Source organism: Oncorhynchus keta, chromosome 9, assembly GCF_023373465.1.
Source record: "Oncorhynchus keta strain PuntledgeMale-10-30-2019 chromosome 9, Oket_V2, whole genome shotgun sequence".
Classification (NCBI taxonomy): Eukaryota; Metazoa; Chordata; class Actinopteri; order Salmoniformes; family Salmonidae; genus Oncorhynchus; species Oncorhynchus keta.
In genome coordinates this window covers 44,278,849-44,293,413 of record NC_068429.1, presented here as the reverse complement: position 1 = coordinate 44,293,413, position 14,565 = coordinate 44,278,849, and the positions used below count along the sequence as shown (strand labels likewise).

Sequence of the window (14,565 nt, the reverse complement as noted above, 5' to 3'; positions counted from 1 at the left end):
TTATTCGACCGTAGGCTGAAAGAAAGGAATGCTCCATTTGGATGGAGAGAAAGGAGAAGAAACATTTCTTACAGAAAATACATATATCCCTAAAAAAAAATGCCACAGGGCAGTATATGAAGCCTACGTAATAAGTTGGTGTTTTAAATCAATAGCCTATTAGGTTCATGCGAATAGTGCAGCTCTTACCACGAAGTAAACAAGTACGTGCTAACGGCTATATAGCTAGATGCTATTTGTAGCGGTCTATATGGCTGTTGTATATTTCATGTTGAATGTTTTGATCTCGGTGCAGGCGGTCGTCTAGCCATCCTCCTGACAGTAAAAACCCGACGCTGGCGCTTGTTCAGCGCTCATAATGAATTTATCCCGTCCACGCCTGCGCAGTCACCATTCATCTTTGAATCTCCTGCGAAGGAGAAAGCAGCAGGCGGCTCTCGCTGGTGTCTAGCTGGAGAGCGCTTTGACTGAACGTCTTGGATTTGGTCCCGTCAACGAGAGTCAGAGCTGTGAAACTGTGCCTGGTATCAACGCGTGTTTGGATATCTTTTCCCACTACAGTAACACTTCAACCGTAAGTAAATCAGCATATATATATATTTTGTATATCGATCGCTTTGTGTGTGTGTGTGTGTGTTGTGCTGCCTCGGACTACACACAGTTCGCGGACGAGAAACAAATGCTGGCGGCATGCAGCGAGCTGGGACTGTCGGAGGTAGTGGCGCTCATGGCCAGGGACAGGAACCGGTGTATCTGTTGTAGCTAACGTTGTAACAACGGTGTCACTAATTGTACGGTTCAGCTAAAGCGATTATACTGTTTTTATAGATTGGTACATCTTTGCCAATTTGATTGAGTCTAACCTTAAGAGTAAATAACAACGAACTTTATGGCTAACGGAGGGAAGCCAGCCAAATGTTTTCACCGCCGTTGGTTTTTAGTTGATTAGGATCCCCTTTAGCTACTGCACATGTAGCAGCTACTCTTCCTGGGGTCCACATAAAACGTACAATTGCATGACAATTGTGGACAAGAACAACATACGATATTACATAACAAAGACAGCAAAAAACAAAAGTTATATATTGGACAGACAGGAGACATCAAAGATACTATATGCACATTCTTTATATATACGTTTTCACATTCTTATATACAGTAGCCTACAGTTAAATGAGGTCTTTTAGAAAGAGGCGCTGTGACACAATGTTTTTTTTCAAATCAGTTTTTTTTAAAAGCTAAACTTGCTTTTTTGCCCGAGTAACCTCTGGTGGCAGAGTATATACCATGAGGACATGGCTCTGTACATAAATGAGCGACGCATTAAGTCTCTTGGTTTGGGTACAGTGAAGAAACCCATAGTGGCTTGTGTGGTGGAGTTATGTCTGTTTGATGTGTATGCAAATAGATTATACATGTGATTAGGCATTTTCAACACACACGTGTTTCTTTGCTGTTATGGAGATTTCCATAGGACTATCTAATCGATTTGTCACTTTTTGAAACTATTGACTATTCCTAGGCTATATATATATGTATGTGTGCAATTGTTACAGCAATAGACAAGTGTCATAACGTCGTATCGTATGTGTTGTTCATCGCCTACTGGAGCAGGTGTCTTTCGCTACATCCGCAGTGAATATCGCGAGGCGTGTTTACTGAATCGTTTCAACAATTCAGCATTTTGCATCGCACTAGCAGTTGTAAATGAATGTTTATCGAAAGTAGTAATGCATAGAAATACATCGGCATGATGTGCGTCTGATGTGTCGTACTATTCGAAAACGGCTTTGGAATTATTATTTTTTTATGTACGTTTTTGGGGTTGTAGACAATCCTCTGCGCTTTTCCTAAAGTGTCTGTAAACAATACCCAAGTGAAGTAAACAAATCGAGGTGTAAAGTAAACTAACCAAAATACTATGTTGCTTTATTTGAATGGTTTTACAGTTCCATTGCATTTTGGCATTGCATTTTCTCGCGAAACTCTCCAACATGAGTGTCTGGGAACAAAGCACAAAAACATGCGGATTTATTTCCTAGTTCTTTTTTTTTTTTTTTTAGCTCTCGTCTCTTCCTCATATCTGTGTGTGTTTCTGTTTGTGTGCTTAGCATAATGCTCAGCATCTGGCTTGGAAATTGATCTCTGCACATTGGCAGAAATAGCTAACAGCTTGTGGGCATAATCGTGTGGCTCCATAAGTTTATTTAGTTTATTTAATCAGATTTATTTCATTCTGTAAAGGTATGAGAAATGTAAATTGTGGGAAATATGTTTACGTAGGCCTATATTTTCACCAACCTACCTTCTTTTCTTACAAATGAGCAAATGTGTTGCTGGTGCTGGAGTCCATTGTATCTGTTTGAATACAGGGAGAGAGGGCGAGAGGGTCAAGGGTGAGAGTGTAGAGCTTTGTCGCTTTAGAAGGACCCTCTCTGTCACCTTTGCTTCCACTAAATGTAGTCTTTTGCTTTGTACTGTTGAGTGGCCGTTGGGAAATGTGTATGATGCTTAGTTCATGTATTGACCAAAGGTGGTTGTCTAGTCTGGTGGTTGTCATTTGGTGAATGTTATGTTTAGGAAGTGAACAACACTACAACACAAATAAATGACACGTATCCTGAATGCAATCGCGTTTGTGTGTTCTTTCTGTTTGTAAAGAAGAGGAAGCTGTGGCAAGAGACATGTGTGCTTTCACTGAACAGTTGGAATTTAGAGTGTCCTGTGTGTAACTGTTTACTGTTAACCACGTACTGTAACTGTGGTCCTCGATAAACGGCCAACAGTTGCTTAATTCAAAAAAGATAAAGGCCTAAAGGACTTATGTCCTACACAGCACCATGTGCTTATAGTTTTGGTTTCCATTGCCGTGGATACAAGCAGGTGATTGGATGACTCTTGGTATTGCCATAATGGAATTGACCTTGACCCTGAAATAGATGTTGGAATTAAGGTGATTTGTTGGGCACAGACACACGCGCTAGCTCACTGACCCACGTACACTACCGTTCAAAAGTTTGGGGTCACTTAAAGAAAAATGTGCACATTTTTTGTCCTTTAAAATAACATCAAATTGATCATAAATACAGTGTAGACTTTGTTGATGTTGTAAATGACTATTGTAGCTGGAAACAACAGATTTTTAATGGAATATCTACATAGGCGTACAGAGGCCCATCTCAAGGATGATCAATGGAAACAGGATGCACCTGAGCTCAATTTCGAGTTTCAAAGCAAACGGTCTGAATACTTATATCAATAAGGTATTTCTGTTTTAGTTTTTTATTGATTTGCTGGGGGAAAAACAGTTTTCACTTTGTCGTTATGGGGGATTGTGCATAGATTGCTGAGAAAAAAATATATATTTTAGAATAGGGCTGTAACGTAACAAAATGTGTAAAAGTCAAGGGGTCTGAAAACTTTCCAAAAGCACCATATGTAGGAACTCAATCAAGACTAGAGGTCGACTGATTAATTAGTATGGCCGATTAATTAGGGCCAAATTAAAGTTTTCATAACAATCGGAAATCTGTATTTTTGGAAACCGATTTGGCCGATTAAAAAAAATATATATTTGATTTTTATACACCTTTATTTAACTAGGCAAGTCAGTTAAGAACACATTCTTATTTTCAATGACAGCCTAGGAACAGTGGGTTAACTGCCTGTTCAGGGGCAGAATGACAGATTTTTACCTTGTCAGCTCCGGGATTCAATCTTGCAACCTTACGGTTAACTAGTCCAGCGCGCTAACCACCTGCCTCTCATTGCACTCCACAAGGAGCCACAAGGAGCCTGCCTGTTATGCGAATGCAGTAGAAGCCAAGGTAAATTTGCTGGCTAGCATTAAACTTATCTTTTAAAAAACAATCAAATCAATCATAATCACTAGTTAACTACACATGGTTGATGATATTACTAGTTTATCTAGCGTGTCCTGCGTTGCATATAATCGATGCAACGCAGGGGGAGGATTGAACAAAAACGCATGTGCGGGAAAAAAAGCACTGTACCTAACCATAAACACAAATGCCTTTCTTAAAATCAATACACAGAAGTATATATTTTTAAACCTGTATATTTAGCTAAATGAAATCCAGGTTAGCAGGCAATATTAACCAGGTGTAATTGTCACTTCTCTTGCGTTCATTGCACGCAGAGTCAGGGTATATGCAACAGTTTGGGCAGCCTGGCTCATAGCGAACTAATTTGCCAGAATTGTACTTAATTATGACATAACATTGAAGGTTGTGCAATCTAACAGGAATATTTAGACTTATGGATGCCACCCGTTAGATAAAATACAGAACGGTTCCGTATTTCACTGAAATAATAAACGTTTTGTTTTCGAAATTATAGTTTCCGGATTCGACCATATTGATGACTAAAGGCTCGTACTTCTGTGTGTTATTATGTTATAATTAAGTGTATGATTTGATATTTGATAGAGCAGTCTGACTGAGCGATGGTAGGCAGCAGCAGGCTCGTAAGCATTCATTCAAACAGCACTTTAGTGCGTTTTGCCAGCAGCTCTTCGCAAGCACAGAGCTGTTTATGACTTCAAGCCTATCAACTCCTGAGATTTGGCTGGTGTAACCGATGTGAAATGGCGGGGTGTGCGCTAATAGCGTTTCAAACGTCACCCGCTTTGAGATTTGGTGTGGTTGTTCCCCTTGCTCTGTGCAAGGGCCGCGGGTTTTGTGGAGCGATGGGTAACGCTGCTTCGAGGGTGGCTGTTGTCGATGTGTTCCTGGTTCGAGCCCAGGTAGGAGCGAGGAGAGGGACAGAAGCTATACTGTTACATTGGCAATACTAAAGTGCCTATAAGAACATCCAATAGTCAAAGGTATATGAAATACAAATGGTATAGAGAGAAATAGTCCTATAAATACTATATTAACTACAACCTAAAACCTCTTACCTTGGAATATTGAAGTCTCATGTTAAAAGGAACCACCAACTTTCATATATTCTCATGTTCTGAGCAAGGAACTTAAACGTTAGCTTTTTTTTACATGGCACATATTGCACTTTTACTTTCTTCTCCAACACTTTGTTTTTGCATTATTTAAACCAAATTGAACATGTTTCATTATTTATTTGAGGCTAAATTGATTTTTATTTATGTATTATTTTAAGTTCAAATAAGTGTTCATTCAGTATTGTTGTAATTGTCATTATTACAATTAAATTGGAAAAAATCATCCGATTAATCGGTATCGGCTTTTTTTTTTGGTCCTCCAATAATCTGTATCGGTGTTGAAAAATCATAATCAGTCAACCTCTAATCAAGACTATTTGAAAAGCATTCAAGGTGACTACCTCATGATGCTGGTTGAGAGAATGCAAGGCTGTCATCAAGGTATAGGGTGGCTACTTTGAGGAATCTCAAATATATTTTGATTTGTTTAAAACTTTTTTGGTTCCTACATGATTCCATTTGCGTTATTTCATCATTTTGATGTCTTTACGATGATTCTATAATGTAGAAAATAGTCAAACTAAAGATAAAACCCTTGAATGAGTAGGTGTGTCCAAACTTTTGACTGGTACAGTATATACACATACATGCACACACGTACACACATACGCACACATGCGCACATGTACACAAGCACATACTGTCAAAACAACGTTAAAAACAACATTCCAAAACATTTAACCCTGGTAACGTCTTGTATTGGACAATTTATTTCATATTTAAAAGCAGTTTTTTTGAATTTGGAAATGAGACTTGTTTTTGTATAGCCTAGGTGTAGGCTACGTATGTTTTCTGTATGTTGGTGTGTGTGAAGAGGGCCTCATGGATGAATGATGATACATTTCCTCTCAATGTGACTGATGCGTATGTGGGCCTCTCTCCGCTCCATCTCTCTTTCTCTCTGTCTCTCTTTTTTTCTTTCTCACACTCTCCCTTTCTTCCTCTCCTTCCTGCATATCGGAGCTATTCCTGGATTCCATCCAGAGGTGATAGGAAATGCGAACGCCGTGAGTGAATTAGATTTTTGTCTGTCAGGGCAGCTTGGGTTTCCTCTTTCCCTCCTGAGGTTGGGCAGCAGAAACTGACAGAAACTGAAAACTATCGCCGCTTTTGTTCTCTGGCCAGTCAGGAAGATCAGACATTGTCTTGCTGTGTTTTTTCCCCCTTCTGTTGCGGACGCATGCAGTCGCAATGGAAGAAGAGTGAAGGGTGTATAATAGGCGTGTGTGAGGTTAAGACCGCTAGCATCACTGAGTCAGACTCAGCAGGCTGGCACTTTTTATTGCTAAGAGGAGGAATATTCTGAAGAGCTCTTTTTTAGAGCGGAGGGTCAGGTCCAGTATCCTCCCGGAGGCAGTGTGCGTGTGTGTGTGTATATCCTCCCTGCTGGCCACTGAAAAATCTCCCTCACAGCGCCGGAGGGAATTCGGCTTCCTGCACATTTCATATGTATTTTTTTATTGGATGGTTGACGGTTGTAAAGTCCGGGCCAATTACAGGGTATTTTACTAAACCTCCTGTGGTCCAGCCAACTGGATTTAGAGCAAGATTCAAATGTGCTGTTCACAGTGCTAAAGTTTGCCCGCGGCTTGCGTAATCAGATGCGTACATTTTAAGTCACACTTTACATTGAGCAGTAGGTAGGAACGTGGTAGCAGACAACAGCTGGATAGCCTTCACCTGTCACGGCAGCACTAACACACGTTTGCATACAGAGTGCGTTTATGTGTGTGTGTGTGTGTGTGCGTGTTTGTGTGAGGCCAGTGGAAACAAGGCTTCTGTTCTGTGCCGCCGACTAAGCAAGAGTGTAAGCAGCTCGCGGAGCGCTGAGCAGGGGGAGTGACGCAAGCAGGCAGCGGAAACAGATAGGCCCTGGTCAAAAGTAGTGCACTTAATAGGGGATAGGGTGCCATTTGGGACACAAATTCAGAGATGTGCTACAGCAATCAGAAATCAGATCTTAACCAGGCAGAGTCAGGCATGGATAGGAATGGCCATTTAAGGCATCCTGCACCAGGGAGAGAGGAGAAGGACCATGGAAGGTCACACGCACGCACACACACACACACACACACACACACACACACACACACACACACACACACACACACACACACACACACACACACACACACACACACACACACACACACACACACACACACACACACACACACACACACACACACACACACACACACACACACACACACAGGAGGTGAGGAAGAAAGGCGAACAATTTCCTATATGCCTTTGCTTAACATGAGCAATTAAAATCCTTCATCCTTGAATGAAAGAATGGCGTGTTTGAGCAAAGTCACTGAGTGGCAATGTTAGTAGGCCTGTGCATATCTAAAAAAACAATCTAATCCTCTTGTACAGTAGTCCAATCTGGGAGGTAGCCTAAGTAGTTGCTTTTTAAGTGGGTCTGAATATTAAGTTGCATGTGATAATGGATTTTCAAGCATCAGGCCTACTTGCGTCTCGTTGCAGCTGTCAGTGGGTGCATTTTAAAACTGTGGAGCCTGAGGCAGTGTCGTAAATGGCCCCCTTTTTCTTACAGTGCACTACAGAGCACTATGGGCCTTAGGCATACGTTAGTGCACTATATAGGCAATAGAGTGCCATTTGGGACGCAGGCTGAGCCTGGGCCTCGGCTTCCATCATTGAAATAGTGTGACAATGACATGAGAAACCCATCTGGTCCTCCATGGATCACTGGCTGGTGTCATCTCTCAGCACCACTTCCTCCTTTTACTTTTGGTGGTGTGGTACTGCACTCACTGTCAGCTCATACGGGCTATTCCTCTCCTCTCTATCTCTCTGTTTTGTTCTCGGTCGGTCGCTCTTTCATTCTCTCTCTTTCTCTCTGCTTCTCTATCACTTTCTTTCTTTCTTTCTTCCCCCCCCCTCTCTCTCTCTCTCTCTCTCTCTCTCTCTCCCTTGCTCTTCCACTCTCTATGTTATAGCTCTGCACCCAGTGGCCCCCCTAAAGGCATCCGCATATATAGGTTCGGTTTTCTCCTAGCAGAGCTCGGCGAGGCAAAGGGGAACGTCTGTGCTCACATACTCCCTAAAGGCCTTCGCTTGAAAAATGAAAAAAAAAATGCAATATTACTGTTGTTTGTCCCTGTTGAGCCACCATAGCAACAACATAACATTTCCTCAAAATAGTCAGAATTAATCTAATATAGATCCATAAATCTGTAATTCATTTTGATGTTTTTTGCCAGGAGGTCTTAGTTGCACAATTTTACATCTAACTAGGATGTTTGGTGCAGTGCTCCTCAAGTAATTTGATTTTGCCCTAATATATGCGCAAACTGTTTCAACTGGTAAGCATACGGTAAGCTTGAAACAAACACACACACACACACACACACACACACACACACACACACACACACACACACACACACACACACACACACACACACACACACACACACACACACACACACACTGTTTTACTGGATATTAGCCTAAACCTCAGTTGCCCCCCTGAGAGAATTAACCAATTAGAGCATGATTCTCTGATTGCAGCTCGCTCGGTGGGTGAATTATTAGAGCTGCATGAAAGGAGAGTCAGGACTAGGAGTGTGTGTGAGTTTGTGTAGGCCTGTACTCTGCAGGTTAGGTAAGATAGCGCTGTGAATATTGATAAAAAAACAGCTGGTTTGAGCCATGTTCTTCTCTGTGGCGAGAGGTGAGGGTGACCGTGGCCCCATTTCTGCCCTAGACTAAAGGACACACACGCACTATGTAGCTAGCGGAAGGACACAGGGAGAAAGGAGAAACTGGGGGTGTAAAGTCTCGGATAGCACCATTGCTGTAAGAAGGGATGAAGAGGAAGGAAAGGTGTGAGGAATATGGATGTGATGGTTGTGATTTCTACATTTCCAGTTTCACCCACCGTACTGAGCTGTGTTTCACGTTTTGTTTGAAATAGATTCAAGAGAAACAGATGGAGCTGTGCGCCGGGTCAGGGGGAAATAGCAGGCACCTGGGAACCCAGTGAATCACAGCACTGGAGAAAACAAGTGGGAGAAGTCTAGAGAAGTGAGGCAGTCATCCTCACTCAGTCCCCACAGGGATATTCTCATCCCAACAAGCAAGGTATGAATACATGTGTACTTGCCAAGCTTTTAATTCTGCAGTCCCCACCCCCTATTACGGCCATTTTGCCCCTGTCAGAACTAGGTTCCATTCTAGTCTAGTCAGAAAGCTGCAGTGACTAATTTTGCCTCAACAGCATCTGGCCGATCGGCCATATTTCTCCAGAGGATCCCAGACAGAGCCACATAGCCTATCTGTCAGTTTCACTCCAGTACACACGTGACTGACAGGCAGCATCCCTCACTGTCAACCCGAGAAGACGAGCACCAAGCGACCGACCGCTGCTCTGCTCTCTGCCTACTTACCATTCTGTCTTGTCAAGGCATTATTTCATTATTTTGCTTTGTCTCCTTGTGAAAGAATGTGTTTTCTTTTTCTGTGTCTACTGTATAAACAGACAATCTTTGAATTTGCTGCCCCTTGGCTTGTCAGAGCAACTGGATCTTTTGACATGTGAGGTGGATGCTTCCTTCCAGTATGTTGCATTGCAATATACAGTACCAGTCAAAGGTTTGGACATACCTACTCCTTTTTTTCTTCATTTATTACTGTTTTCTACATTGTAGAATAATAGTGAAGACATCAACACTATGAAATAGCACATATGGAATCATGTGGTAACCAAAAAAGTGTTAAACAAATCAAAATATATTTTATATTTGAGATTCTTCAAAGTAGCCACCCTTTGCCTTGATTACAGCTTTGCACACTCTTGGCATTCTCTCAACCAGCTTGATGAAGTAGTCACCTGGAATGCATTTCAATTAACAGGTATGCCTTGTTAAAATGTAATTTGTTGAATTTCTTTCCTTTTTAATGTGTTTAAGCCAATTAGTTGTGTTGTGACAAGGTAAGGGTGGTGTACAGAAGTTAGCCCTATTTGGTAAAAGACCAAGTCCATATTATGTCAAGAACAGCTCAAATACGCAAAGAGAAATGACAGTCTATTATTACTTTAAGACATGAAGTTCAGTCAATCCAGAAACTTTCAAGAACTTTGAACATTTCTTCAAGGGCAGTCGCAAAAACCATCAAGCGCTATGATGAAACTGGCCCTCATGAGGACCGCCACAGGAAAGGAAGACCCAGAGTTACCTCTGCTGCAGAGGATTAGTTCATTAGATATACCAGCCTCAGAAATTGCAGCCCAAATAAATTATTCACCAGACGCATCTCAACATCAACTGTTCAGAGAAGACTGCGTGAATCAGGCTTTCATGGTCAAATAGCTGAAAAGAAACCATTACTAAAGGACACTAATAATAAGAAGATACTTGCTTGGGCCAAACAATGGACATTAGACCAGTGGAAATCTGTCCTTTGGTCTGATGAGTACAAATTTGAGATTTTGGGTTCCATCTGCCGTGTCTTTGTGAGATACAGAGTAGGTGAACAGATGATCTCTGCATGTGTGGTTCCCACCGTGAAGCATGGAGGAGGAGGTGTGATGGTGTGAGGGTGCTTTGCTGGTAACACTGTCAGTGATTTATTTAGAATTCAAGGCACACTTAACCAGCACGGCTACTACAGCATTCTTCAGCGATACGCCATCCCATCTGGTTTGCTCTTAGTGGGACTATCATTTGTTTTTTCAACAGGGCAATGACCAAAAACACACCTCCAGGCGGAGTGCTGCATCAGATGACCTGGCCTCCACAATCACCCGACCTCAACCTAATTGAGATCTTTTGGGATGAGTTGGACCGCAGAGTGAAGGAAAAGCAGACAACAAGTGCTCAGCATATGTGGGAACTCCTTCAAGACTGTTGGAAAGTGTGCACAGCTGTAATCAAGGCAAAGGGTGGCTACTTTGAAGAATCTCAAATATAAAATATATTTTGATTTGTTAACACATTTTTGGTTACTACATGATTCCATATGTGTTATTTCATAGTTTTCATGTCTTCGCTATTATTCTGCAATGTAGAAAATAGTCAAAACAAAGAAAAACCCTTGGATGAGTAGGTGTGTCCAAACTTTTGGCTGGTGCTGTATATATATATTTGTATATATTCTGTTCAGTTACCCCGCAGCCAAGCAACCTGTTTCCAAATGTAATTGTAAGTGAGCAACAAAACTTATTCGAATACCACATTTTGAATTGAGCAGGCCCTTTTTTTTTGTATACTGTAGTATGTGTGTGTGGTGTGTGGTGTATGCACACATCAGTCAGACAATTATGAAAGTGTGGAAGTTACGGACAGACAGACATATGGAGGGGTCTCTATGGTGTTGGCTGCCGCATCTCCACCACCGCTGTCAGCCAGTTGACAGCTGTGTACGTAGTATTATGTTCTTTCCTCCTCAGAACCCTGCCAATCGGGTAGACAGGGTAAACATGGTCACGTGTGTCAGAGTACTTTGATCTGATTAATGACTTGTGTTACCTCATGTATTTGGCTATTTGGCCCGGTGTCACTATACTACATATTTTGATATTGATTCTGATAATGAAAAAAAGTCATACTTCCTGGCGTGCGCACGCACACGCACACACACACACACACACACACACACACACACACACACACACACACACACACACACACACACACACACACACACACACACACACACACACACACACACACACACACACACACACACAGGACCATTATTCCAGGAAGGTCATTCCTCAAAGCACAGCAGCCAGCCCTATAAGCCCTTAAGGCTGGTGTGTAATTGGAAAATATCCCAGGCTCTGTGAAACTTCCAGCTGCGTATCCATCCCTCATTTCTCACTTCCTTCAAATCCTCAGGATTTTAGCCAACCAGCTAACAGAATCTGCTCCCTCCCTCCTCTGTTTCTCCTTGTTTTCCCCTGGAGCGAGTACAGACTCATTTATTGGCCTAACTTACGTACGCAATGCAGAATCGCCATTTTTCGTAGCTAATTGTAGTTCTTGCGTTGGGTATAGGGTTAGGGTTAGGGTTAGGGTGTACATTAGGCTTATGTCATGACAGGGGGTCCGGGGAGGTGCAGACGGTGAGTCCTGGCTCTAGTGATGTTTCTGGGCCAAGGTGAGCTAAGATGCCAGAGGACAGAGGAGAATAAGCAGCCAGGTGTCTGTGTGCTTTATCAAGGCGTGTGTGCTTGTGTGTTTTGTCAAGATGTATGTATGTGTGCGCGGGCTCGTGTGTGTGTGTTGTTTCAGGTGCACACACATATGTTTTACCCCCCCCAACACATGCGCACACACACACACGCACACACACACACACACACACACACACACACACACACACACACACACACACACACACACACACACACACACACACACACACACACACACACACACACACACACACACACACACACACACACACACACACACACACACACACACAGGGAGCTGTTGTACCACCAGCTTGGTGTGTCTAATGCATTCATGTTTTGTTATATCTGCATCTGTTTCCTTGGCTCTGGCTTCACCTGTCCTATTACAGTCACTCAGACTTGAATTGGCAACGCTTGTTTCTCTGACTCCCGTCGCACCGGCATCATATCATGGCGCTCAGTCTCCAGGGTATTGTAGTCATATTTTCTAGACTACTTGAAAATAGGGATGTTACGGCGTAGGAGACAATTTCACTCCACTGGTGTGTTGTCAGAAGAAGAAGCAAACGCTTCTTTTCTAAAAGTGTGCGCTGTCTCTTTAAGAAATGAATGACGTCACTCATGAGCAGAATGTGGCTATGGAATCTAGTGGAAACCAGACGGGAGGTAAAGGAAGACGAAGAAGTGATGAGTTTTTGGTGGCGAGGGAGACGATGTGAATGATTCATGTTTTTTTAGTGACAATCAGCATATTTTGATGATCACTAGGTTAGTGAGTTCAGCTGTAAACTAGCAAGGAAAGTTAGCCCACAATTGAAGCAGAAAGCTATTGGTACCGTGTTAAATGAAGTATTCTAAGCTGTATGGACATTGTTTTTGAAAACAGTAATGAAAAGTTTCAACATTTCTACATGCCGTGACGCATTATTCAAGTTCGTTAACTTCTTTTGCAGCGTGAGTGGGGACTGGAGAGCTAATGCAGCTCAGATAGCTCTAGCAATAAATAAGTAAGTGGAGCAGGCACTTTGCTCTTCGCGCTACGAAGGGGCAGCGCTGAGACAGACTTGATCTTCTCAATCACGTGAGACACATTTGACAGAAGTCCCGGACGTAAACAAAAATTCTACGACAGAAACCGTGTTTTGGTTGTTGTAAAGTAGGCCGTCATTGTAAATAAGATTGTATTCTTAATTGACTTGCCTAGTTAAATAAAAATAATTCATCTAAGAAGTACTTCATCTAAGAAGTATTTTTAAGTACCGGCGTTTTCAGTATACCGTGCAACACTAATCCACTGTCCGTATTTCTCAAAACAGTTGAGAATTTCTCTCCCACTTGTACTCAACTCTAGTTGTTTCCAATAGGAACTGCAACATTTACATTTCCCCAGTTCCCCATATAATTGTATTTTATTGTTTTTCCTAAGTATTATGGACTCTAGTACCTAAAATAGAACTGGTCCTTAATGGAAACTCAGTCTTGCATTTTAACCCAATGTAGGGTCATTTCAGAACAAAAACAGAGGGACACAGGATCAGCCCTCCATTCCAGGTGGGTGGGTGGGGGGGGGACTGGCTGCAAAAACTAATCTATGCTCTAGTGACAAAGTTTTGACCCATAGGTCTTCACCAGGCTGGTTCCATGAATAGCGCTGCCTGGTTAGGGCAGTGTTGTTGTTCTGTAATCTCCATTTCAGCGTGGGCTGTGCGCCGCCCCTATGGGACCCCAGATCACGTCCGGTTGTGATACAGCCCAGGATCGAACCAGGGTCTGTAGTGATGCCTCTAGCACTGCAATGTAGTGCATCAGACCGCTGCGCCACTCGGGGTATTCCTATGGGCTAAATTCGATAATCCTCACCTTGTTTAGTGCTAGTCTCTTGTTAATCTCTTTACAGAAAAACCTGGAGTCACCTGTTGTTGTTGTCTTGGAACAGAAGTAGGTTAAACCAACTAGAGATCTCTCTCTCTCTCTCTCGTTTCTCTATGACCACATGGTCAGGTTACGCTGCAGTCAGCTCCTGCTATTTCTGACCTCCTGAGCCCTGCTGCCTATTTAAGACTAACATAAGAACTCAACCTGACCTGAGCAGGTTAATCCAGATGGCCAATGAATTAATCAAAGTTGGTTCTCAGGAAAAGAGATGGATACGCCGAAATGCATCCATTTTTATAAAGATGTATTTGTTTTAACAAAGAGTGACCATTACAGTCACAATGTAGGTCTCGGACAGTCAGTGTTTCATATCCTGACCCAGTGGAGAGAAGACACGCATGTCTTCATGTGATTGAATAGAACAGCACAGTCAATGTTTGTCTGTCTGACTGGTTCGGTAATGATCCAGTCCGGGGGGGTGGGGGTTAGTGGAAGGAAGGGACCAGTCTGCTTTGATCGTCAGGCCGGCAGA

General features: G+C 42.5%; 2 protein-coding genes across 6 annotated transcripts in view; one reads left to right on the top strand and one right to left on the bottom strand.

Annotated features, from left to right (window-relative positions):
- sh2d3ca (SH2 domain containing 3Ca) overlaps positions 1–14,565 on the bottom strand; it is a 304,863-nt gene that overhangs the window by 153,658 nt on the left and 136,640 nt on the right. The window contains exon 1 of one of the 2 annotated variants that reach the window (XM_052525972.1): positions 3,007–3,023. The exons of the other annotated variant lie outside the window; for it this stretch is intronic. The gene's annotated coding sequence lies outside the window, so the exon portion shown is untranslated. Of the gene's footprint in view, positions 1–3,006; positions 3,024–14,565 lie in introns of those variants that run through there. 2 annotated transcript variants of the gene reach the window in all.
- The window catches only part of strbp (spermatid perinuclear RNA binding protein), a 124,599-nt gene continuing 110,326 nt past the window's right edge, over positions 293–14,565 (top strand). Inside the window, exons 1-2 of one of the 4 annotated variants that reach the window (XM_052525976.1) lie at positions 293–574; positions 8,931–9,097. The gene's annotated coding sequence lies outside the window, so the exon portion shown is untranslated. Of the gene's footprint in view, positions 575–8,630; positions 8,840–8,930; positions 9,098–14,565 lie in introns of those variants that run through there. The other 3 variants (XM_052525979.1, XM_052525978.1, XM_052525977.1) reach the window with 3 other exon arrangements.